This window comes from Micrasema longulum, unplaced genomic scaffold, assembly GCF_059751315.1.
Source record: "Micrasema longulum isolate JH-2025_06_02 unplaced genomic scaffold, ASM5975131v1 h1tg000682l, whole genome shotgun sequence".
NCBI lineage: Eukaryota > Metazoa > Arthropoda > Insecta > Trichoptera > Brachycentridae > Micrasema > Micrasema longulum.
The window spans coordinates 179,109-206,211 of record NW_028277878.1 but is presented as its reverse complement, the minus strand read 5'-3'; the positions used below and the strand labels follow the sequence as shown (position 1 = coordinate 206,211).

The 27,103-nt window shown below is 30.4% G+C and overlaps 1 protein-coding gene across 1 annotated transcript in view; it reads right to left on the bottom strand.

The window, feature by feature from the left end:
- Positions 1-27,103, bottom strand: part of LOC148279673 (uncharacterized) — a gene marked incomplete at its 5' end in the record, with an annotated part of 532,408 nt that overhangs the window by 361,192 nt on the left and 144,113 nt on the right. The gene's annotated exons all lie outside the window — the stretch shown is intronic.

Sequence of the window (27,103 nt, the reverse complement as noted above, 5' to 3'; positions counted from 1 at the left end):
TGGCAATCATATCGCAGCTATATAAAAACATATTTTGAAAATAAATATTTAAGATCTTATGATTCACCCAAATAATTTGATTTTACGGAACTATTTGAAAGTGGAAATAAATTGTGGTAAAGTTAGGTAAGAACCTTGGCCCTATGATCCGAGTGTCCGCGACACTACACACGATAACGCAACCGATTTAAAACATTTTTTTTTTTTAAAAGTAATATTTGTATTCACTTTAAAATTTTGATTTTGAGGGTTAAATGATTTTGATTTTGAGAAGTAAATAACCGTGTTCGCAAATGGAAACCTTGTACTAGAGTGTGGTTTAAACCTTTCTAACTACATACTACAACTACTGAACTACAATCTGACACGTTTATACACGATTTCTAAAACTGTATATTTTTATAATAGTTTGTTTGTTTTATTCACAAAAAATAAAAGATGATGAAGCTAAAACGAAGAATTAAAAATCCTTTGTACATATGAAACATTGCATAATATGATCGCACCTTTTTTTTATTCTTCTATTCTATAAAAACATATTGAATTGTGAATATTTCTCCTAAGACCAGTTGGTTTATGACAAATTATTTAAGTATATCTTAATTACACAATTTGTTAAGTGGTCGTTTTAACGGGCTAATAAGACGGCTTGTGGTCGCGTATCAGGCAGTTTGAGGTTCAAACTCTGCAAATATAATTACTCTATTTTTTTAAAAACTCTTGTGTGGCTTGATGTCACACTAGTCGACATATGACACAAGACTCGATATATCTCTCTTATTCTTTAAAAGAATGAATCCGTATTTTGTGAACTCTTCAAATGAACATTTTCACACCCATTTTGAATTGTGAAATTTGTAGAACTATGCTAAATATTAATACAAAAAATATTTATCCTCGCTACCCGAAGAATGAATGTCCGCTGATTCAGCAATACATCTGAATAAAAGAGAGTACGAAAATATGACTCATAACAAGGAAGACAGAAACGCTGTTTTGGGGCGAGTGTTGTCTAAAACAGATTTAGTCTTTTGTCAGTTGATGACAGTGATGGGGGACACACGCGCGTAACATGAGCGGCGTATTTGTGATTTTCAACTTATTTTGCTATAACAGGGCTAAATTCACATAAGTTAAGGAAAAAAAATTATTTAAAAGTGTGTTTCCATGATATTTTTTTTTTAAATGTCTGAACTTTAGAATATATCGTATTTTACTAGTGGTAACATGATGTTACATCACCGCGCGCAAACGGATTATTTACCACGGTCTTTTAAAAGTTTAGGAAATTAAATATTACTAATTTATTGTTTTAGGTTTCAGACTTACATTTTGTGCAGATGTGGTTTAAATGTAAATTAAGAGTAAAAAAGTTGTTTTGAATATTGGTGTTATATTGTCTAGAACCATGTATTTTTAAAAATATCGAATGCTTTGTGCGTGACGTGTTGGTTTCAATAAATTATTCATATAAATAATAGCCGAGCTTTCACGTGCTTGTATCGATGATATCGGTCTACATTAAAGAACTAAATATACATTTCAAACAATTTCGCAAAATGTTTACAAATGTTCAGCTTCTAAACGTCTTCCGACGCATCTAAGTGTATGAATCAAATTGCAATTGCCGGCATCCGTCTGCTGAAGAACGTTATTCAACCTATCACTTGAAATCTCAAAGCGTTCGATAACCAGTCTTCGTATTTCTGTAATTAAGGCATCGTTCCTACTGCAAGGAAACGGGGTTATGCCGTACCTCTTTATTCTTAGAGTGATGTAAGTACGTTATAGAAGCATAGTGCCCCTCATAAACTACGGAATCATAACCGCTAACGTTATAGATAACTATTAAGAGGAATATTCATAATGCGTTCTTACTTCATAATTCCAATTCATGTTATAGCTTAATTTTAAGATGTATTTTTCTAAAGGGTATTTTTGTAATTATATTTCTACGTAAATAATATATGTATGGAAAAAAAAACAAATAAAAAAAATTTCATAGCATAGAATTAAGAATAGTCCAGAAGGTGCGTAGAATCATATTTGAATACATCGGACTGTATTCAATAATCCCCCCACTATACCCCACTTTGGCGTAGGTAAAATTTGTGGCAATTCAAAATTCATCACCATCATTCCATGTCCGTTCCCTAGTTGGAGCATATGGTATCCAAAAAGAGCCTACGTGCATTTTATTGGCTTGATAGCTATCGACATACTTCTCAAAAATACGGGGTCCATAGTGAATATTCGTAATCGCTCGGCTGAATTTTTTTCGGGCTATACTTAGGGGAACGTGAGCCTAGTTGTTACGGGGGCAAGTTGTTACATTCTAAATAACTCCCGCACCACTAGGTTCTGTGGCGTACGTGTCGCACAGCATGTCTAAGTATCGTGTCCGCAATGCTCGACGAAACGACACTCTTGCCGGTCGTGGGTAGTTCAAATAAAAACGATTTTAGTTTATTTCGTATCTGAAAGTATTTTTTGTTAATTGATTTTGAAAATTAATTGTTCACCAACTATAAGAAATAAGTTGATTAGAAAAAATTGATAAAACTTTACATGTCTTTGCTTACATTATAATAATATATTGAAATTATAACACTTTCCGTTTCAATGCAATATTAATTTGTTTTTATTTTGGGTCAGAGGGGCTAGTTGTTACAACAAGTTGTTACTGTCACAACTAGCTCCACAGCGTTTCCTTTTAACTTCAAATGTCATATTTATACAAAATTATTTAACCGTTTATTATTATTTTTCGAGATTTTATGTAACAATGATACGGACAAAACAATAGAGGTGAAAGTTTCGAGGAGACTTACAAAAGAGCAGCTAAAGAAGTAACGGAACTAAATGTCTATTCGAAGAGCTGCCGAAGCATACAAAGTCAATTTTATTACATTACATCGTTACATAAAACGTCAAGAGAATGGTCCAACCACATCTAATATAGTGGGTTACAACAAACCTCAGCTAATATTTTCTGTTGATCAGGAAACGGAGCTTACAGCATACATAAGCTTATGCTATTTTATCATTACATGTTATTGTATATATTCTACATATTATTGTTAACAATAAAATACATGTTTGGTTTTTGTTTTAGTTCGCAACGACTTGCTAATATGTGGGGCACATTGTTAAAGTTTTTATATATTTTTTGATATGCTATGATAATTTATGTAGACTTTGTATGAACATATTAAAATTGTTTTATTTTATTTGAATATATGTAAATTTAGATTCGATTAACATGATGTGCCTTAAAATAAACAGTTGTCAGAAATTCCACTTTTTATTTTTTGTAACATCTAGCCTCCGCTTCCCCTACCGTCAGAGTGAACGTATAACTTTCATATCTTCCAACTGTAATCGCCCTCCTGGTGTTTAGTGAAAAAAGCCTTTAAAATGACAGAAATATGATAGTATCTACAAAATAAAAACTAGTCAGTAAGTATTCTACTATTGTGCGTCTTTCTCAATATTCATCCTGTTTGTCATGAATTTAATTAAAACTTTGTATGCAGCGGAAGCTTCTTGTTCTATTGAAGACAAGTCATGTGAATTAAATCTTTACAATTGAGCCTCAGTCACACAAAACGGTAGGAAATAAATTGTTTCAGGGGTCCTATTAACCCTGTCAGCTTTGTTTGACTTTATTGCTAACGTTATTTCTAATGCGACTTAATGTAATTTGATGTTAGCAGTTTACATACATGAATTTGTAAAAGATGAATTAATTTATGTAGGAAGTGTTGTAAATAATGTTGATATTCCATATTTAAAAATCCACGAGGACAAATAAGGTTTGGCATGTAGAAACGAGTACATACAGATGTATGTATATTATGTTGCGATAGTTTAAAATAATTATTCGTAATACAAATAAAAAAAATCGTATTTACAATGGTTTATTCGTTTTAGTTATTCGAATGTTTATTTTCTATTTAAGTTAAACCGTGAAGTTAAAAAAAAAACAACAACTGCTTAGCATAAAATAACTAAATCAAAGCAATTCTAGATTTTTTTTGCAGTTATTTTTCAAAGGAGTGTTAATTATACAATACTCACTCAACTATATTTTTTACACATCTGTTGCTTAATTTAAGTTGTATACCTCGTTAAACAGTAACCAACAATGTTTTGACTATGTTCAAATATTTGAGAGGTCTAAGGGCCTTTTTTTAGATCCATACATTGCAAAAAAAATTGATGAGCAATTAATTTTTAGTATTTGCTTTTACATACATGTTTTTTCATACATTAAAAGTGAAATGGTTGCTCTGTAGGACATGTTACAGAATGGCCGGTGGAGCAGTGAAAACGGCTCTGGTTTTTCCGATCAAACTTGTTTCTTCCGGTCTCCTAACAAGCTAATGAACTAACATACCCAATCACCGTCAGAATGGGGTAAATTAGATTGCGGGTGACTGACAAATTAATTATATATACTGAAGTATACCTAGAGTGATATTTGCATTTAAAGCAGCAAATTCAAATTCTAAAATACTTGAACCCTCTGTAAAAAAAAGACAACAGATGGAAGAGTTGAAGATAAGTGGATGTTCAAACTTCAAACATTCAGACGGAATGCCACCATTTATTCAATATTTACTACATTCGCATGTAATACAGTGTTTAAGTGGCCACTAAAGCCAGCCAATGACAGATCTTCTGATCTAAATGCTTAGATTTCCTAATTTCCATCGCAAATTTTGTTTCACACTGCGTTGTGATTTTCAGTCAAAAACCGTACTGAATTTTGTTTTTTTCATCAGCTGTTGGCATTATTTTATTTTTTGAAATCAGCTGTAAAATTCATAATTATTCATATAAAAAATTAGAATAGTTTGTTACAACGGTTGCACTGATAGAAAAAATTGTTCAAATGATGTCTAAACATAGGCAGAGTGATGAATGCTACTCAGTGTGTAAAGTTGCCACTCAAACCAGCCAATGACAGGTTATATGCCCTGGGAATCCCTAAACTTTCATATTACCTTCCCAAATATGTTATTTTTCTCTGATTCAGCCTGTCTACGAACATTTGGAGATACTCAAAACATTTTGTTTTTAACTTTATCAACATATTACTCGTACATCCCAATTTGTCCTGGTTCAAAAATAATTATATTTCTCATATAATTCATAGAAAATACCATTTTACATGAGCTTAATTACTTTTTTTTTCTAAAAAAGTTATTTAAGATCAAAATTTAGGCGACTTTCAAACACGGTTAATATTTTTTTAACGTAATTTTAAATTATCCAAAATTAAAATATTATAATTCATTATTTTGAACGTTAGTCTTAAATTATTTTCCCTTCCTTAAAGTGTTATCCATATGTTCATCAAACCTGAAAAGTTTGAGTTCTAAGTAGGAACAAAATATTTACTGTTGGCAATGCTTTCAGCTGCATAAGATATTTCAACTTCTTTCATCTTGTGCTATTACGCAACTGAGAGTATTTTTATTTTATTTTAATAATTAACTCTTTTCACGAAGAGCACATCCAAAGTTGGCCTACAGCCGGGAAACTTTTGATTAAGATTTGTGTGTTCTGTATGAAATATTCAAACTTTCAAACACCATCTGGCTCCACCGATGGGATGTTTAATCAGAAATTTTCTCATTTGGGCATTTAGCGGGAGATGAGTTATGCTGCATTTAAGTTATCGGGTGAAAAAACTCTAGAGAAAGTTCGAGAAAAATAATTAAACTTTGAATTTTTGATATTACATGAATATCTAAGGAAGTGCTTGAATACTCAATCATCACCAATGGCCATATTCAAACTTTTATTTCAGGTTTATTTTCATTAGAAAAAAAATGTACGCGATAGTGCAGATATCAACAATATTTTGTTAATGTTTCTCGGTGCTTTTGTTTATAAAACTCATGAATGGTAAAAAATTTTAAGATAATAAAATCAAAAATGCCATTTTGTTGTCGGAATGAACTAAATTTAAAAAAAATAATAGAAATATTTAAACATTTATATTTAAAATTCCAAGGTCGCCACTTTTGGGATATGACCGGTGTTAGAGCATCCCGAATAATAAAATTTCAGTTCTTTTGAATTAAGTAAGATGTCATACAATTAAACAAGACTTTTGTATGATAAAATGATTCGCGATTAGGATAACTAACATGAGATTTTTTTTATGAATTTACAAATTTCAAAAATAATTTGCAATATATAGCTTTAGAGATTAAATGCAACACGTTACTTCGGAGGCTGTTGGGGTGAAAAATAGAACGACCTGTCTTACTTTATAATATTATTATAATATTTTTGCAGCGCCCTCTATTGTCAGTCTCGCGTATTAAACAATCTTCAGGCAAAGCACAGTATTCATTTGAACAATCAAATGAAATTAACCTAAGTGCCACAAGGGTGATATCTCGCGCGTGGTAGTGTAACATAAACATGCAAGCAGTGGCGGTTTCATTTTTATCGATTGGGTCAATGACCCCCTAAAATTTGCCAACATTCCTATTAATCTTCATGTTTTTACAGATGTTATCTAGAATACTATAAAAGCACGTGCACCGTCAAAGGCATGAATCATTTCTGTTATTGTCTTAAAGCTAATGTCTTATCTCTAGATTTTCTCATGAGAAAGAAGGAGATGAAACATCCCGTGCGTACATGAACATGGGAAATTTTGCTCAAAATTAGTTCGAACGCGGACATTGTCCTGGTAAAGATATCAATATGAAACAAGGAAGATAAGAATAAGATTGATAATATTAATATAACATTGGCATTGGTCTAGACTGGAAGAGATACAATGATAAATGAATTCCAATGTATTTTACATACCTACATATACTTAAAAAGGGCGAATTCTTAATGGAAATGATTTACATAAGTTTGTATTTTCTGGTCCTTTTTACAAGATTGAAATGTGTTTTGTGAATTAATATTACAACAGTATATTGTTTCTTGCACGTGTTTAATAACCTAGCGTTTGTTAGGGTCCTGTTTCGTATGGACTTAGCTCATGTTGATTCGTAAAATTAAAAAGTTAGGTATTTTGTAAATTTGGGTTACCATATTGGAAAAATATATATAAAGACATAAATATATTCATGTATTTTTACAAAAAAAAATGTGCGAAAGTTGTTGGTATTTCACATGTACCTATTTAGTTAAATAAAGATGACCCCCACCCCCCCCCCCCATTTTTAACCCATTTAGCCGCCACTGCATGCAAGTCAATATATAGAATTGATTTTCCACTACTATTTTCCACACTACCTCAAATAAGTAGAAATATTATTTTACTTCTGATTCCAACATATTTGTTTTTCCTAAAAGCATTTCAGAATTCGTTAATTAAAAAATATTTTTGAGTAGTAAAAATACTTTGTTTAGTTTTGTTTTGTGTGTAGAGATAGAACATTCTACTTCTGAATTTATGTGATATCGTCTCACAAAATATATCCCTTTTAACAGTATGTTTTTTCTCAAAAGCATTTCAGAATTCATTGAATAAAAAATATTTTTGAGAATTAAAATACTTTGTTTTGTGAACCACTTTAATTGTTTACACAACCGACTAGTTTAAAAAAAAAAAGTTCCGTCCTCAGGGTTTTAAAACAACTAAACGTACATAATTGACATACTTGTTATTCCTTCTTTATTTTTTCTTTTTTCTCTGCTGCCATTGGCATGTTTTTATACTTTTAAACTACTTTTAATTACTTATATTATATATGTTAATAAAATCAATATATTGCTGCTCTTACTATAATGTGTCATTAATTTTGAAGATGTTTTTTAAATTGACCTAAATTTACTGTCCTTTATTTCACTTAAAGATTCTTCTCATCGTTTCTCTGAATCCCTTAAAATAAATATGTGTTTATGTTTTTCCTTTTTTTTAAAAAATGTTATTACTATTTTATTTTATTTTTACATCTGAGCATGTTTTTCATTCTTTATTTCCATTCTTAATTTTTAATTACTGTTACAAATTTTCTTCATTTTTAATATTATTTCCATTTGTAAATACTCACTAAAAACTGCGAACCTTAAAATATCTTTTTTTCACTTAAATTTTAATTTTTAAACAACTTTCATTTATGTTTTCTTTTTCCTTCTCTTTTTTATACTTTCATAATAAACCTTACATATAATTGCTTTTTAATATGGAAACTTCACTGGTCCATTAGAGTTAAGTCTAATTGTGTAAAATATTAAACTTTGTAACTGTACTGTATGTTTCCTGAATAAAAGAAAATAAAAATAAAAAAATAAAATAAAAATGTATAAAAGTAAAAGTGTTTAAATCAGTAGGTATCGATAAGAGTAGAGAAATAGGTAATTGTGTTTAAGGTGTGGTAGATGTAGAAGTAGGTATAATGGAAGGGGTAATTCTGTTTCAGGTTGGGTTCGACTTTATAGAAAAAATATTGAAAATTTTGCACTGACTTAGCTTTAATTCATTTTTGATTATATTAAAGATTAGTTTTTACCTGCGGCTTTGCTCGCATGGTATTGGGGAGAAACTAGTTAGTTTTCTACAATGATATATTGCTTTGGGATGGAAAATCGCTAATATCGATTGCCTGTTCTCCAACTATCACCATGAAAAAAATATGATTATCCGTTAGTCTATGACCACGTTTCATTCTTATTCTGTTTAGATCTCCAAAATTCTACTATACTCGTACAACCAGAATGAAAGGCAAATTAAACTCATCATATATAAGTATAGTCAATTAATAAAATTGTAACAATTGATTTCAAATTAATTGTTTTTAACATCCCGTCCTACAGCCTACTCATTTTCAAAGAATGTTCCTCATTGTTGATATTACATTACATTTTTTAAAATTGTATTATTTTTATTTCGGGATGAAAAATTAGTACTTAACCTGTTTTACTTCACCCTTCTCCGACTAGCCTAAAAAACAAAAAAAATGTCAATGCCAAAAATATGTCATTCGGTCGCTCCGTTGAGATGTGAAGGGAACACAAACAAACAAACATTTATTATATTTCACATTTATAATATAAGTATTGAACATAAAGTAGTCCATAAAACAAAGTATTTTTAATTCGCAGAAATATTATATGTTTTAGCGATCCGCTAAGTTAGTGCTACAAACATCCAAAATATGCATGGAATTTGTTTGGTATTTAAAGGATTAAAACTTACGAAAAATGGCATAGTTCGATAAAATTTCACGATTCTTATCATTATTTTGTTTTATTTTACTATTTCCTTTTTTATGAATCTGTATTTTTAGTCTAATTACATCAAAAATAAATAATTTAATAAATTTGCAGATTAGTAAATTGGTGGTTGGAAATACTTTTTCATAAGACGATTTTTACAAGGAGATTTGAGAAACAAAAAGAATTTATATTATTTTTCATACTAATTGTAAATGTGTAAAACGTTTGTAAAAATAAATAAATGCGTATAATTCAATTATGTCAGAACGTTTTTACATATTAGGTACTCCTGCGGGTCTTGCGTATGTATAAATAAATAAATACTTAGTGATTATTTATAAATGAAAACTTACATCAAAGTTCATCAGAACTATAATTTATTTTCTCCCGTATTAACAAATTAAGAACTTGAATAATTAAAGTATTTTCCTATTATGTCAGCACGGCTCCTACATTCATATACTCCGGGGTATTTCCTTTAGAGTGGAAATTGAATTATGCGAACCTATAGGAGCACTTTCATGTATTTTGTATGGGACTATTTTCAATGAAAGATAAGTTGAAAATCTTTCTGCAAATAAGGCCCTTTGCCGAGATATTCCAGGCACACTTTTTTCATCCCTTGCGATTTCAAATGTGTATCGCAACCTTTCTGCGAGTCCCTTAGGCTTCCTCCAAAAGTACGGCGGGTAGGTAAACTTACTTATTTACCTTAGTATATTAGATACGTGACGGTATAGCTAACAATTTGGGTTATTATGAAATTGCACTATTCGCGCGGCTGTTTTTCGCCCACTTTACACTCGCGACACAGGTAAAAAAAATTGAAATCAAAATTAAATGTACTAAAAATATCAATAATTTTTTTTATGATGTTAAATTTGTTGTAGAGAAATATGAGGAATAATATGAATATTCGAAGTGCTCATTGTGATTTTACGGATCGAATATTTTAACTCTTGAATTAATACGCCGGTGAACACATTTATTTTATTACACTGATTTTGAACATAATTATTCTGGTTTAATAATGTAGGTTACGAAATAACCTAGTTTGTGGTAATTTTTATTTACTTAAAAGTAGTAGAAACTGAAAAAACGTAACTGTATTACAAAAAAATACTGAGGGGTTTTTAAATATTAATTCATATTTTAATTCATATTTCAATTCACGAAGAGAATGTAGAAGTCTACGTATTTATAGTGCTTGCGATCCAGCATTAGCTAATTTTAGTGATGACCTGGCAAACAAAAAATAGTGTGTGAAGTTGAACCAAAATCCACCTGTACGAGTGTATTAAAATCGATGGCTGTATTTTAGCAAAAATCCTGGACAAATAAATCAAGTGAGTCTCTCTAATGGTGTATTGGTTAATATGTTTACCTACAATGCTCGAAGTTCTGAGTTTGATTTCTGATAAGGTAGACGGGAAAATTTTATTCAAAATATGATTTTTAACTTTTATATTTCATTATCTCTGAACTGGCGTTTATAGGCCAAATATCATCTTGACTAATACAGCACTCTATGCACCATTGAGTGCAGATAAGGTAATGATAATGATAGTAGTCGGGGGCGTGTTGTCTATATTATAAGCATAAGGGCAGTTGGTCCTCTTTTCCCTACTTCATTTGTAATTGACAAAAATTGATTCCTAAAATCTCTGTCTATAATAAGGAATATTGTATTATGGATGTTGAGAGGACGAATAAGAACCTAAATTAATGAATATTTTATGATTACATAATATATAATATAAAACCATTAATTCTCTTATTAAAATTATGAAGTAAATATTGATGATTACATTGTTTAATTTTTATAACTTTTAGTATTAATGACAGGCACTAAATAAATACTGTATATTGATAAAGGTAAATAATTTAAATTTCTTATTTATATCCCTACAGAGATGAGGTAGAATTTTTTCAAATTCAGGATTATGGATATTCGAGCGTTTACAGGGCTTATGACCTGTCATTGGCTGGGTTAAGTGGCCACTTTAAGTAGGTACTACAACATTCCCCATTCCGCTTATTAGCGAATATCCACACAGGTAACATTTTAGATTTTTGTATATATGTTACTAAACGAGAAACCATTCACAAGCGAGTTGGAGCGCCATCTTTGTATTGATATTGAAGTTAAGTAAGGGATAAGGGTTAAGTTAAGGGATATAAATAAAAAATGTATACCTACTCCCCCTTGGGAGAAATCCTGATTTGTGTATGTACAAATACACGTACCAAAATAATGTTGAATTTAAATTTCGACTACCAGATCATGCCATGCCAAGATTTTAATTAACAGGTAAGATTGGAACATTCCAAGCGCCGGCGTCGGCACTTCCGCGCAAATGATGCAGAGCTCTTGCGATTATATTGTGTGTTTTAAAGAATGGATATTTTACCGAAAAAGCGTTTCACTTTGATGCGTGATGGATCAGACTCATTCACTGTCAAGCAGAAACGTATAGGTATACGATGCATTTAAAGAAGATTCCACTTTACAAATACTGTTAATGTTCGAAATTTAAAAATGCAACCCGCTTCTGATTATGGAAATTTTTTGAATTCCCCGCAAATGCCTTGTAAGCCTTCTGTCGCTCTGGGCATACATGAAGAAGCTGCAATTTGCATTCAAATAGTAGGCCGTGTCGAGCGCTTGTATTTTATATGTATTTTTTTCTTATTCGTTCTATATCATTTTTATTTTTTGCTACTTTTGTTTAAAATACATGCCTGTTTTATATTGCCAGTAGTGTCTTGATAATTTGATGTTTCTCGGTGATTTGGTATAAATACGTATTGTTTTTTTTCTTTTACTTGAGTGCACGTTATAAAAGGCAAATTCTTCTCATGTTTTCCATATGTATTTGGGTTTTGTGTCGTTGGTTGATTTGTTTGTATTACTACGTTCTTCTTCCTTTCTGAAGCGGAATCTAAAGCGCGCGGCCGCGGTCTTAATTTGGAACTAACACTGTATTCTTTCACTGTCATACTGGGAAATTAGAAAAGGGTGATTGTGCTGACCATGTGTATTTGATTGATCACAAATTCAGAATACTGCAGTGAGGGGTACAATGAAAGATTTTAAAGTATCTTTGTTTTGTTATTTCCGTGGTTTGATTGTAAAGAAATATTAATTTTTCGCTTAATTAGTTTTAAAAAAAAAATTATATTGATATGCGAAACTAAAGAAAGGCTCAAGTCTTTATGAACAGTTTCGGGAAAGGGGTGGATTCTTCCATTGATGCCTGTTTTATAGTAAATGAATAAATAAAAATCGTTATTCATACACGGATTGCGTAAAACACAACACAAAAAACAGACACAAAATTCAAACAGTAAACTAAAAATAGAAATTAAATTGAAATCTTAAATTTTCCAGTGGAAACAGCGCAGTAAATAATGTTTTAGTCCAAAACTGTGAGTGGATGACAGTTTTATAAATATTAGTTTGTGGCATCCTTTAAATCCGTAAAGCACAAAAGCAATAACATATTTTATTACAAAATAAATCATTACACCTACCTATGTTTCGTTTCCACGTTCATTATTTGAATTATCACACTTCGGCGGTTTTGTTTATTTTACAGTTCAAATACAGTAATTGATTTTGAATCATTAAATTAATTGCATTAAAACTAATAATCTCTATAAATCTGCGGTTGAATCTGAACTCACGCTCTGTGAAGTTAGTTAGATACAAACTTGAATATCAAACAATATTAGAGTATGTAAATTTTTTTGAGCTACTTACTATTATAATAACTTTCATAAAAGTGTTATCTCTTTTTACAAAATATAGGTAAATTATCTCGTACATTGACATATTAATACATTGACGCGGCATATAGAGTGAAATATTTTAAAAATTGGTGACACGAAAACGTACTCATGGTTACTAAGTTTGTTTGTTTATACCAGAGCTGCATTCAACGATCATGCATATGCTACCAAAAATTGGAAGATACTCATTTTTGGCATATAAAAAAGTGGATATTTTAACGTTAACAATCAACATTCGATTTTAGGGATTCCCAATCAGATTCCTTGCAAAAATGTCTTCCCATTTATTTTTTTTCGCTGGGTTTTGGGAGAATGCAAAAATAATATAAGCTTACATCTATTATATTTTGATAACGTATTCCTATCAGTGCATCCCTGTAACTAAGACGAGCTTTGCAATTGCGCTACTAGGCGTAGTTTGACGTTTACAAAAAAACATATTTTTATTTGAATTGTCGAGCTTATGGTGTAATAGTCAGTTTGTTTGCCTACTATGCAAAAAGTCTCGGGTTCGATTCCTGACAAGGTTGATATCTCATTTTTATTTAAAATAGTGTTTTCATACTAGAATATTTCATAATCCCTGGACTAGTACCTGCAGCGTAAGACTGATTATCTTACCTTCATGTAGCAAAAAGGATCAAGATACGCTGCGATTGGTGTACCAATGCAGAACCCTATTCACCATTAGGTGTGGAAAGGATTTTTTGGGGGAGTTTGTTTATCACTCATGAACAAATATTTCCCAAAAAAAAGTTACGCAATCCTTTTTACAATGTTTATCCCAAAGGTTTTTACATGGTTTCATGATACAAGCAGCAGCCATTTTGGTTTTGATTCTTAATGTTACGCTTGGCTGGTGATAAGTCATGAAGTTTCATCACTTTTGAGGGTGCAGTGCATGCCTATGTATATTAAGATGTTGATGATCTCGGATAATCAATTAAAATAAATTGTCATTCATCGAATCGTATCTAAGTGGACCGGAAAAGGTTATGATTAAGAACTGTTTATCAGCCAGTATCGATGTTACCTCAGATATACCTCAGATTGCCCATCTGGCACCCCATCTTTTTAATTTGTTTATTTATGATGTGATAAATATATTCTCCTTTACCGGTTTTTGGCTCTTTGCGGAAGACAATAAAATTCTTCAAATAATTCAAAATGCAAGTGACTGTTTGCTGCTTTAGCCAGAAATTGATTCTTCTAATATGTTGTGCAAAGCCAGCAACTTAGAATATATATTTAAAAATGTAAAATAACGTATTTTTATAGAGTGAAAAACCTATTTCCTTTGATTACAAATATTTTTTTTAAATTTAGATGTAGTCAAGTCTATTAAAGACCTAGCTATTATCATGGACTATAAGCTTACCTTTAATGAACATATTAATACTATGATTAACAAGGTACTAAAACTCTAAGGTTTTGTTGGCAGGACGTCTAGTGACTTTACTGATCTGTTCATAGTTAAAGCACTATATTGCTCACTTGTTCGTTGTCTTTTGGAATATGCCTCCGTGATCTGGTCTCCCTCCTATGTAGGCCGGATAAATCATATTGAATCGGTGCTACATCGTCTGCTTAGAAAAGAAGCAAGAATTATTGGCCTCCAGACTACACTTACGGAGAAATGGAGTCAATGTTAAGAATTTCAAGTCTTTAAAAATGTAGATATAACATTGACTCCATATTTATATTTCAAACAAACAAGCAAACAAACAAACCATCACGTCGTTTTCCCGTAGGGGTACGCAGAGAAAATAGAACGCCATATCACTCTATCTTGGCATACTGACCTCGCTTCCTCTACATTCATACATCTTCTCATGCACGCAAGCCGATTATTCCTACTTTTGACATGTCCTTCTTCAAGTATTTGATGGACTTGATCGTGCCATGTCTTTTTCGGTCTTCCTCGTTTTTTGCATCTTGTCGTTCTTTTGCTGTCTATTCGCTCTACATGTCCAAACCAACGCAGCACCCCTTTCTTGAGTCTGTCGATAGTGCATGTTTCAGCCTTACACACTTCACGAATCTAGACATTTGTGCACCTATCATACATCGTTTTACCACACATTCGCCTGAGGGATCGCATTTCAACAGCATTTGACCTACTTTCATCATCATTTTTCCAATTCCATTCTTCGCTCCCATACATTAGAGTTGGCAGTAGAACTCCGTTGTGAACTGCTACTTTAGCCTCCTGCAATAAACATTTGTTTGCCAAAGTAGATTTTAGTGGACCGTTCACCCTGTTCCCGGCAGTTACCCTCCTTTTAATATATTTCCCGGTCTTCGCATCCCTAGTAAACATACTTCCCAGGTACACAAATTCTTCTACCTAATTCAGAATATCTCTGTTCACACTGATGTCACATTTAGTTATATTTTCATCCCTTTCAAAAACCATCACTTTCGATTTATCAACATTCACAATCAAATTGCTTTTCTTGCATACACCGTAGACTTTTGTTACCAAGAATTGCAGGTTTTCTTTTCTGCTAGCAAGAAGAACGGCAGCATCCGGATACAAAAGACAGTTAACAGTTATACCACTCATTTTTGCTCCCATTCTTAAATCTTTCAGTTTTTTTCATACAGTTATCGATGTATATGTTGAACAACCATGGTATCATTACACATCCCTAAATTTAATTGACTAAATGGCTTAATTGACGTACCATCGTTACTGGAACAAGTATTATTCAATGTTCCAATCCGCTAATTATGAAATAAAAACGTGCTGTTCCTTGATCAACACAGCAAAAACTATGGCTTGCATGCACCAATGTCCCTGTTATGTCGCATTGTAAACTTTTAACAAGATCTGGACGTTTTTGGTGTAAGTCTTCATAAATTTAAAAAATCGCTAAGATAGATCTTGACTTGAGGTGGAAATTGTTTTTTTTTGTCCCGACTAAAGTTTTATTTTGTTGTATTTAACTTCATTTGTACCTGTATTTAGTAAAATAATATGTTTTTACCATCGTTGAAATGGACTATATAAGTTCGCCAATAAATAAATAAATGTTTTTTTTCCTTTGAATATTCAAAGTTATTAATTTGTCAAGACTTGAATTTCGAGTACAATACGAAGAAGTTAACAGCAATGCTGGAGTCAAAGCCAAACTAACAGCAGAGATAGAAATAAGTTTGATCAAGAAAGAAGACACTTAACATTTCGCAACAACCATAGGAAAGACATCTGCTGGAAATTTATAGATAAGGTGATTAACAGCATAAACCTGTGCAACAACAGTCCCACAGTACAGATACGCCAGGCAGACCATAAATGCTATAGACTCTGCATATAAGATAGAAGAACCAATACCAGAACCAATAGTAGACGTGGGAGTAGAAGTATCCGTTCTGCCAAGAACCTTCAAGGTGACAAAAGCTAAAACTGATAATACTTTTTTGCAAATAACATACGTATATGCAGCCAAAGAGATAAATAAAAAATTGTTACAACAAAAGACTAGAACTCCATATCGTTTTGCGCAGGACTCTGCAGTGAAACTTCACAGTGGTCGACGGAAGCGACGTCAAAAACCTAATCATAGGAGTAGTGTCAACAATTTATTGCTTTTTCAAATTTTAAATATTACTTGCTATACCTGTTATTCCTTCTTTTTTCTCTGCTGCATTGACATATTTTTATACTTTTAAACTACTTTTAATTACTTATATTGTATTTATATATATGCAATCAATATATTGCTCCTCTTACTATGTGTCATTAATTTTGAAGTTGTTTTTTAAACTGACATAAATTTATTTTCTTATTTAAAGATTCTTTAAATATTCTTCTCATCGTTTCTTTGAATCCCTTAAAATATGTATGTGTATATTTATGTTATTCCTTTTTATTTATTTTTTATTATTTTATTTTATTTTTACAGGTAAGCATGTTTTTTATTCATTATTTTAATTCTTAACTTTTAATGACCTTAACAAATTTTCTTCATTTTTTACTTTAATTTTAATTTTTAAACAACTTTTATTTATGTTTATTTTCCTTCTCTTTTTTGTTCTTTAATTAATAACCTTACATATAATTATTTTATAATATAAAAACCTCACGGGTTTATTTGAGTTAAGTCTAACTGTGTAAAATATAAAACAATGTTACTGTACTATATGTTTCCTAAATAAAAGAAAATATAAATTAAATAAAAAAATAATAATAATAATGACAAAATGTGTGAGAATAATGTTTTATTACGGAAAACACTAAATGTTTTATGTAATTGCAAATATTTTTTTATATATAATTATTATAATTACTTAAACGAGTTAGCTAAATAGCAAAATTATTCGTACTTTTATTTTTTGTTCATTTATGTCGTAATTTTCTTCAAAACCAAAATCATTTTTTCCCAAGGTCTACCATAAGTGGATAGCCTGAATATACAATTTTCCCTTCCGACGCATGTCGAGTATGATCGTTGATTAATTCTGACGTAAAAAAACCCAGTAAACTACATGTTCAAAAAGTTATACGGCAGTAAAGACGGATAAGTTTGAACGAAACGTGTACTTAAAACTAAAAACCAAAACTGTACAACAAAACTACTCAAAAATAATTCAATAATGACGTTGAGTATAATATATTTTAAGGCAATGGCTATTTTTTAAAACCAGAATAACACCTCAATATAGGCAAATGAAGGAAGGAATGGTGGATCCACAGGATAGGAGTTGTCATTTCAAATTTGTATACAAGCAATAACGTTTTTTTTGAATCAATAATATATTTTGAGATGTAATATCAAAGTGGTGAAAACCAATATTTGGATCTACCAGTCATTAAAATTTACACTATTAAAATTGAATATTGTATTTATTTATTATTTCAGATTTTTCTCTTACAAGCTATAATAAATTATAAAAATAATGTGACCTCACAGGGGTTACCCGTGGCGAGGACACCTAACAATATACTTTTCTGAAATGGTTTTACATTAGAAAATAAACAAAGAAGACTAACTTAATAAACAGAGATAATTAACAATATATTCACGGTTTTAAACACAAGGTATATACATCTAAATTATTTATATTACAAAACGCACAATTAAAATAACAAAAACTTAACATAACCTATACACTTGTGGAGTGGTTGATTCAATATTGGTTTGGGCTAATAAGACAATCCATTTTACTTCAACCTAGCTCCACTATTCATTTTTTATAGCCTTTTTAAACATTTTCTCGTAACTAATTGTTTTAATAGAAAGTGGAAGTAGGTTAAAGATTTAAACAGAATAATACCCAAAATCCCTTTGTCCGAAAGTGGTATTAGTTTGTATTTGTTTAAGTTGTCTTTGTGTTAAGGATCTAGTGATTATATTATATTTATCATATTGAAAACAATTTTTAAAAAAACCTACAAAATATTCACCACACCATAGAGATAAGTTTTTTTTTTTTTTTAATTCGTTATTGAATAGGGGTCTTTTTTGGAATGTTTTATCCATTTTAACTCCATCAGATTATTTCCCGCGTTGGCAGTTTTTCATAGTTTCGTCTATTTACAGCTCAGCGGCCATTCCCACTTCTTTTGGCTTCTTTTGACCATCAACTTTCACAGCAAACGTATTATATACAAAGGCTATTGAAAGGTCACGTATAAAACGATCAATGTTAAGGTATAATAATTAAAAATTGAATTGGTGTATTGGCCTTTACATGTTCGATTCAGTATTTATATAAATTAAGATAACGGCTCCCGTGAGTCAGATAACGTCGCTTTCTTTGACAGTTTCGTAAACTAATCCACAATAAAAAAAAAAACTCTCTATGGTGTAATTTGGTAAAGTCAGTCAACAGATTTTACCCAATAAAATAATAATAATAGACAAAAAATATTTTTAAAATATTAAATATTTTTTTAAAGAAATCTTTAATCATTTGTTGTTAAATTTATAAAGAAAAGAAAAATTTGCACTATTTTTATAATTAACACTATTACTTTTTCATTGACATTATTGTTTATGTAAATATTTTAAGATTAATAATGAAGTATAACCAATTTTTTAATTCACTAAACTTAATATATTATGTAGCGTCAAGCCATTTAAATTAATATTTCAAATATATCTACTCAAGGCTGCCGGATTTAAAATAAATCTGAATTTTAAGGGATGGGAACTTGAGTTAGGTTTGTAAATTATTTTTAAAAACCTTTTTAAAAATATTTTCAAATTATATTTTGTATTGGGTGTGTCATCAATCTGAAACTCTTGATTTTTTAATGAGGAAAGGAGTATACTTTTATGATTGGCTCATTTTTGTGAGAGAAAAAATAACGTTCTATTTGCCACCTGTGCTTTTTATCTGTCAATTTACAAAGGATATTAATTATTTATTTAGGCCAAAGGTCAGCCATTTTTATGTCGGTTTGTTTTTTAAAGCACAGTGCAGTGGTTTTATAGAATACAGCAACCTCCAATAGTTATCATCAAGCGGAGAAGATTTAATTGACTGACCCGTATTCTGCCGTATTCTGCCGTATTCCGACTTCCGAGAGCTTTATTTTTCGTTTGCCTTTCTTCAAGCAATTTAACTCTCTAGTTTGTCGGCAGTTCATATTCTTGCAAAAACAGCCCTGACTCAGAAGGATGAATCGGAGTTGTCAGACGATAAAGAAGCCTGAGTGTTTTTTTTAAGGAGACGGTATAATACATTTTTAAATATATGCTCTAACTAGAGAGCGTATAATTCAAATTTTAACAGACCCTTGCCATAAAAAGTTACCTACATACACATGTTTAAAATAAGGGGTAATGAATAATAGTTTTGTCTTTGAAATAATATTATGTTCTCGTGGAATGTTGAATATCTGTTATTTCAAAAATCCTTTTCAAGCTTGCAACTCCATAACCTGAAGCAAAGAGCCAAAAATAAAAATATATCCATAACAGATTTTCACGGTAATATTTTTTATAAATCACTCATCAATCATCGATTTTGATTACCTGTTACATAAAAGTAGGGTCATTAGTCTTCGGTTTTAGGTGCCCGTCCTTGGGTAATGAAATATATCAGTCGCCCACGTTTACAATAAATGTTTACATTAACTTTAACAGGAATCAAACGCGGGACCTCAAACAGCGTTAACGTTGACGCTTCAATCTTTACACAAAGAAGTCGACCGATCTCTATTCGACTTTTTTATTATTATTTTAATCTGATAGTAGCCTTCGACATGAAATCACTAACCAAGATCAATGATCATTTTTTTCATTTCTAATAGTTTAATTTGCCGTTTTTTCAGAACACCAATGCATTGTACAATAGAGTGCGCCGATGATGTATGAAGTTTTTTATACATCAAAGTGAAAGGGGTCTAAAATGTTGTATTTTGGATCACATTGAACGTAAAAATTATTTAAACAAATATTCCATACTACTTTTGGCCCTCAACCGAGGTTTGAAGTTTATCACTGTCTGAACATTTTGTTAATTATCTATATTGATAAAATTATTTTGTGTTAGCAAATAAATAACTTAATCAGATTACTAATTCGAACGCGTTTTAAAACTACCGAAATGCAAAAAGTTTACACTCCGCGGAACTGATTCCGTTGAGCGCCTGGCTAATATTGACAAAAACAATGGCCCATTAAAACAATGCTACCCATTTATTACAAAACAAAGTGCAACTTACGCCCTTAGATGCTTATTTAATAAGATTTAATGCACATTATAAAATTTAAGAGGATTGATTTTCTTACCTAAATACGAAATGACAGCCGGTTTAGCAAAAAATCGACTTTTTCAAATTTTCATGCTCGGGTTGAGGGCCAAAAGTAGTATCGAATATTTAAAAAAATTTTTTTCGCATTTTGAGTAATCCAAAAAGCAACTTTTTAAATCCCTTTTATTTCGAAATTCAGAAAAAAAATATATTGGCCCACCCTATTGTACAAGGCATCTGCTACTAACTACAGGTGACTTATAATACGTTTGTATTTATTAATGACAAAATGATTTGTTGCTTAGAAAGCTGCGTTGTACTTACTCAAAGTAAGGGTGGTGGTTTATGAGAAAGATAATATTTCACGATATTTGACTTGTTACCGTCAGTAAGATTTATGAATCCACGCTCTCCTTTGTTACAGTTTTATACTCAAAACAACCCTAAGAGATCTGTCTACGAACTATCAAATTATACAAGAGTAAAAACGAATTGCTTTTATTCCTTGATTTAAAAAACCTTTTATATTTTGCAATATGTAACCTTTTATTCACTTTTTTGGTTTTAAAATTAAATATAAGCATTTTTACAATTTGCCCAAATATTTTAATATAAGTGGCCATTTTAACGAGTTGTAAATAACTCACTATTGCAAAATGGAAATAAAGTTGGGATATAGTGGGGGTCGAACGTCGGACCTCTGATATGTGAGTCCGCAACACTAGCCACCGGACCACAACCAATTTTTTTACTTACTACAACCTAACTTTTAACTTTTGAAAACTTTTTTATTGAATATAATTTTTTCATTAGATCATCTATTCAAATATGGGAACTTATTTTTCCTGTATGTAAACTTTAATTATCGTATTGCGTTTTTGAAAGTTAAAGTTTTCTATGTCCGGGCGTACGAAGGATAAAGTTTTTGTTGGTAAATATAACCAAAACTCTGGATGAGTACTTTCGACTCGATGGCTACGTCCGCCTTGTAATATAGTAGTTGCCACGTTTTCCTGCCACGTTTGAGATCTTTAGTTCAATTTATAAGACAATCCACATAAAATACTCTTCAAAAAGGTGGTTGGACCCTTCAATATTTCATGTTTCTGGACTGGCACCTGATGTGTTAGGCTAATCACCTTGTCCTCATGGAACATATGATCAAAATACGCTCCATTTGGTACGCAAATGCAAAACCTTATGCAGAATTGGGTACAAATAGGGGTATGATGTTTTTGTAAATTAAAGGTTTTATATAAGGAGCGTCTTTTATTTCTAAAAATCATGAGACTTTATAAATTGTAAATACATAATTTACTCGTATATTAACTCCCTCTTTCCGGTAAATGAAGCCATTATACATTGCATCTAATAACTTTTGTATCTCTGTATATTTAAAAAATTTATTACATTTACGTATAGATTGATATTTATCATTATTAAATAAAAATAATATTATTGGGCACGAAAAAGGGCATTTTATCGGAAATTAGAGATAAATTATCTATGCAATCAAATGCTTAACGATGTTACGCACTGTCGCGGCGATGAAATAAAAGTATACCGAATATTTTATACCGAGAGAGACGATTTCACGCGTGATGCAGGCTTGCCTGTACGACTGCCACAACACGCTTGGTTGCTCTCCGAGTTCCACTTAGGGTGGACCGTTTGCCCGCGCTTTAAGCGTTTGCGAATGTTTTTAGCAATACTCTTACAAATATTTACTATAACTTTTGTCTTCAAATATAGTTGATGCAAGCAGTTGCCTGTTAGTGTTCCATTTTTCATATTTTAAATCCCTTATTTATGATTGTCTACACGGCACTTAAACGCGCAGTTGTTTTTATAGTGAAGTATTGAAAGTTTAACTTATATACAGAAAACAATAGCTGTATTTTAGAAGAAAAAAAACAACGATTATGAATATTATATTTACTTTTACTCTACATAATAGAAAATAAGGCACTTCAAAATTGAAACGGTTTCATTCTTACCATATCGTTGATCACTTAATATCGTTTCACAAAATACGTAAGAACATTTTAAGAAGCCAAGTCTGAAATTTTATTTCAAAACTTCAAATTGCTTACTATTAAACACAAATTATTATTAATTAAAAAATTACATAGGTATATTAGAAGTTACGCCAATTTTTTTATGAAAATAATTGGATAAAAACCACATACCGATGTGGTTTTTAAAATTTTTGTAATGAATCCATTTTAATACATTTTATTTTCTAAATTAAATGTCAAGAAAATGTATAATGTCATCCGTATTTTGAAGTGATTACTAAGGCACTTGATTGATTCGTGTGGTAATGAAAACGAAAATTCGTGGAATTTCACTACAGAAAACAAACTAAATACCTAATTACTTTTAATGCTAAAATCAGTTTTCTTTTTGAAATTTGCGTTCTTATAATTACAGTTTTGAGCCATTTTGAACAAGTAAACAACTCAAAAATTTTATCAATAAAAATGAAACAAACAACGAGACAGAACCCAAATATTGCTGCTCTTACTATAATATGTCATTAATTTTGAAGATGTTTTTTAAATTGACCTAAATTTAAATTTACTGTCTTATATTTCACTTAAAGATTCTTCTCATCGTTTCTTTGAATCCCTTAAAATAAATATGTGTTTATGTTTTTCCTTTTTTAAAAAAAAATGTTATTACTATTTTATTTTATTTTGACATCTGAGTATGTTTTTCATTCTTTATTTCCATTCTTAATTCTTAATTACTCTTACAAGTTTTCTTCATTTTTAATATTATTTCCATTTGTAAATACTCACTACAAACTACAAACCTTAAAATATTTTTTTTTTTCACTTAAATTCAAATTTTTAAACAACTTTCATTTATGTTTTCTTTTTCCTTCTCTTTTTTATACTTTCATAATTAACATTAGATTTAATTGCTTTTTAATATGGAAACTTCACTGGTCCATTAGAATTAAGTCCAATTGTGTAAAATATTAAACTTTGTAACTGTACTGTATGTTTCCTGAATAAAAGAAAATAAAAAAAAAAAAAAAAAAAAAACATTTGAAAACTTTGGCCAATACAACACGAGCTCAAAACTCAAACGCACTCAAACTCAAAATCTGAGATGAATAATCTTTTAGAAAGGGGATAATTGAAGTCAAAATACAAGGTTTCAGCTCTTTCACAAAAAAAAATTGGTAATATGAGGGAACATTGACTTTTTAACATGAACAGAATAGTGAATGCTAAAGAATTGAAGTGATACGAGTATACTCAACGATAGATCGGATAATACATCGCTTCTGTTTTTGCTTTTTTTTTCCCTTTTGAGATATCTATTTCAATCATTGTATTTACGGATAAATGTGTGAAATAGAACCAGCACCCCAGACTGAGCAATTGCAGTTTTTCACTGCAATTGCTCAGTGTTCCTAAAGCGTAAGACTGATCACATAACTTTATTTTTGAAGATGATTAAAATTTTTTGCATTACTTTTGGCAAAACAGTGCCCCATGTATCATTAGATTCTATTGTGGGTTCGATAATGATTACACTCTGTTTTTTAAAATCGTCCCTAACGAAAGTTCTTACTCAATGGGAACATTTTCAGTGGCACAAGTATGTTTTAAATACGGATTTCAAGCATTCTTGTCCTAATACCGCCCAATTTACAGTAACTTTGATTATTGAAAAATATTTACGAGTACATGAAAATGACATTTTTATATGTATAAAATTATATGTATTTAATTGATATGCAATATATTTTTTTTACTAACTTTGTTTACTTTGTGGGAATCTGTTATTAGTTCTGAGTTTATACACTATATCTGTTTACTTTAAATATGTATGTAGAACTGTTGATTTCCCAAATAAAATAAAAATAAACTAATAAATAGGTAAAACTATGCCAATTTCGAAAAAAATGTCATCTAAACTGTTTTCATTGGTTGTACCTAAGCAAGTATAAAAACCTAAGATTCTGAAAAAAAACTTAATTACGATGTCTAGAATATATGTCGGATTCCTTGACTACTTCCTAGCTACTAAGAACTCGATGTACATAAATGTTTCAAAATACTTGGCGTTCAGACAATGTTAATGTTCTCAGTTGACTAATGATCTCCCAAATGAATTGGTTACGCCGGCATTACAGCATTATATTCCTCGTTTTTAGATGTAAAAAAAACCTTTCATTTTATCTCGGGCATCGCTGTAAGTGTTTCATGGAGATATTTAAACGCGATTTTTTAAAGTTACAAAATTACGAAACACGCAAAAATTTTAAATTACGGTTGTAATAAAAATGAAAAAACTATTTTTATTTCATATTGATATAACGGTTTTGTTTATTTATTACTTTACAATTGATTAAAAAAAATTCACAGAAGAAAAATCTTCAAATTAATATATTTACTGGAGTCAATGGTCAACTGTTTATCTTAGTTAAAAATTATATTAAAAAATGCATTAAAAACCTTTTAAAGCTTTTTAATATTGACTTTATTGTTTAAACATTGCTGGTATGTATGATAATGTATTATAAAATATGCCACAATACTTAATGAAATTGTTTTATATTTTTTTTATTACTACAATTGATTTATTGCTATGACTTAATTTATATCTTAAAACAAATCAAATATCCATGACGATGGTTCGTGGAATCTATATTTAAAACGATTTAGTTTATCAACAAGTTTGGAGTTTTTCAAAAATTTTAAAGTGCAAGATTCCACCACCAACATATTAAGATAAGCATATTACAACGGAGATAGAGAGCATTTTATAGAAGGGTATGTAATTGCTAGTTTGAGTGGCCACTTTACACTTTGTGTGTAACATTAACTATTCTGCTTATGCTTGATTATCTAAACTAGTGGTTCCCAATTGAACCAATAGAATCCTAATCGATGTACTTTTTTTGGCGGTATTTAACCGTGCGGCGTATAATGATTTTTTTTCGGCGTCGAGTTTTCTACGAAAATATGCCTCAACTCTCGAAACTCCATGATTCCGCGGAACACCTTTATACCTCAACTCTCGAAAGTCCTGTAACCCTTCCACGGAACTCCAGGGTGCCGCGGAACACCTTTATACCTCAACTCTCGGAACTTTTGTGACCCTTCCACGGAACTCCAGGGTTCCGCGGAACACCTTTAAGGAACAGCTGAACGTTATTTTTTCAGTTCATCTTTTTGTTAATTTTTGTGATATCAACAGAATTAAAGACATATGGTTTTTTGAACATTGACAGAATGCTTAGTATTAAACAGATAAAAAGAGGCCACAGAAACCAGCCAATGACAGTTAATGAGCTCTGTAAATGCCAAGATTTTCTTGTTTCGCTCTCTAAAATGTTCTTGTTCTCCGTTGTAATTTGTTTATCTTAATGACTCAATCTAAATCGAGTATTAAATGTACATAATAAGATTTATTTCGTGACAGGTTTTCACTGTAATTTCCTAGATTTAAATATACTTTTTTCTTAAAAATTATTTGTTACAATTTTTCTCGATTTTTTAATTAAAAATAAACCTCATTATGTGGTACTAAAATGAACTAAAAAAAAGTCAGGGTGTGTCACAAATAACTTAAGTCAAACAAATCGTTTATTTTGGAATTTTAAAGACACAATATAAATATTTTAATCTGCTTTTTTTTCAATTCTTTCTTAGAAAAACGTTTTTAAGAAATACGAAAATGCAATGTTAATAACACATAATGGAAGACAGTATTATTTTGACGGGAAACTAAAGTAAAACCCCATGTTTATAAACTTACATATATGGTGCTTGTCGATATTTCGTTTGGAAATAAAAAATATTTAAAATGAAATACAGCATAACAATTACCAAATATACCGTACTTTTATATTGAACGAAAAATAAAAATTCCTGTACGTATTCAAACACTAAAGTTTTTCTATTTTTTTTAATTTTTGATGTGTGAAGAATTTGAGTAAATTCCGTTACCATTTTTTTTTATTAACGTAAACCATATTTTCTTCTATCTCCATCTTTTGTCTCTATCTCCTTTCTTTTATCTCTTTCTCTATCTTCTGTCTCTATCTCTATCAAATACACACAAAAGGTTATTATTAAATTTATCCTAGAATATAATCAATCCACACGAAATATGCATTTGCAAAATTAAAAATATTGAAATGAAATGCAATTAATTAATTGCAAAATTCAAATGCTGATGGAGAATACAAAAATTCAAATAATTTGACATAAATTTATTATTTTGTGGGGGCTTACGCACGAATGGTAAATTGATAATAAATAAATGACTTTTATTTATTAAATAAATTATTTTCAAAAAGGATTTTTAATTCCAATATTTTAAACTCTATATTGGAAAAGCAATTATGATTTACTTGTTGATATTTTTTTTTTCACT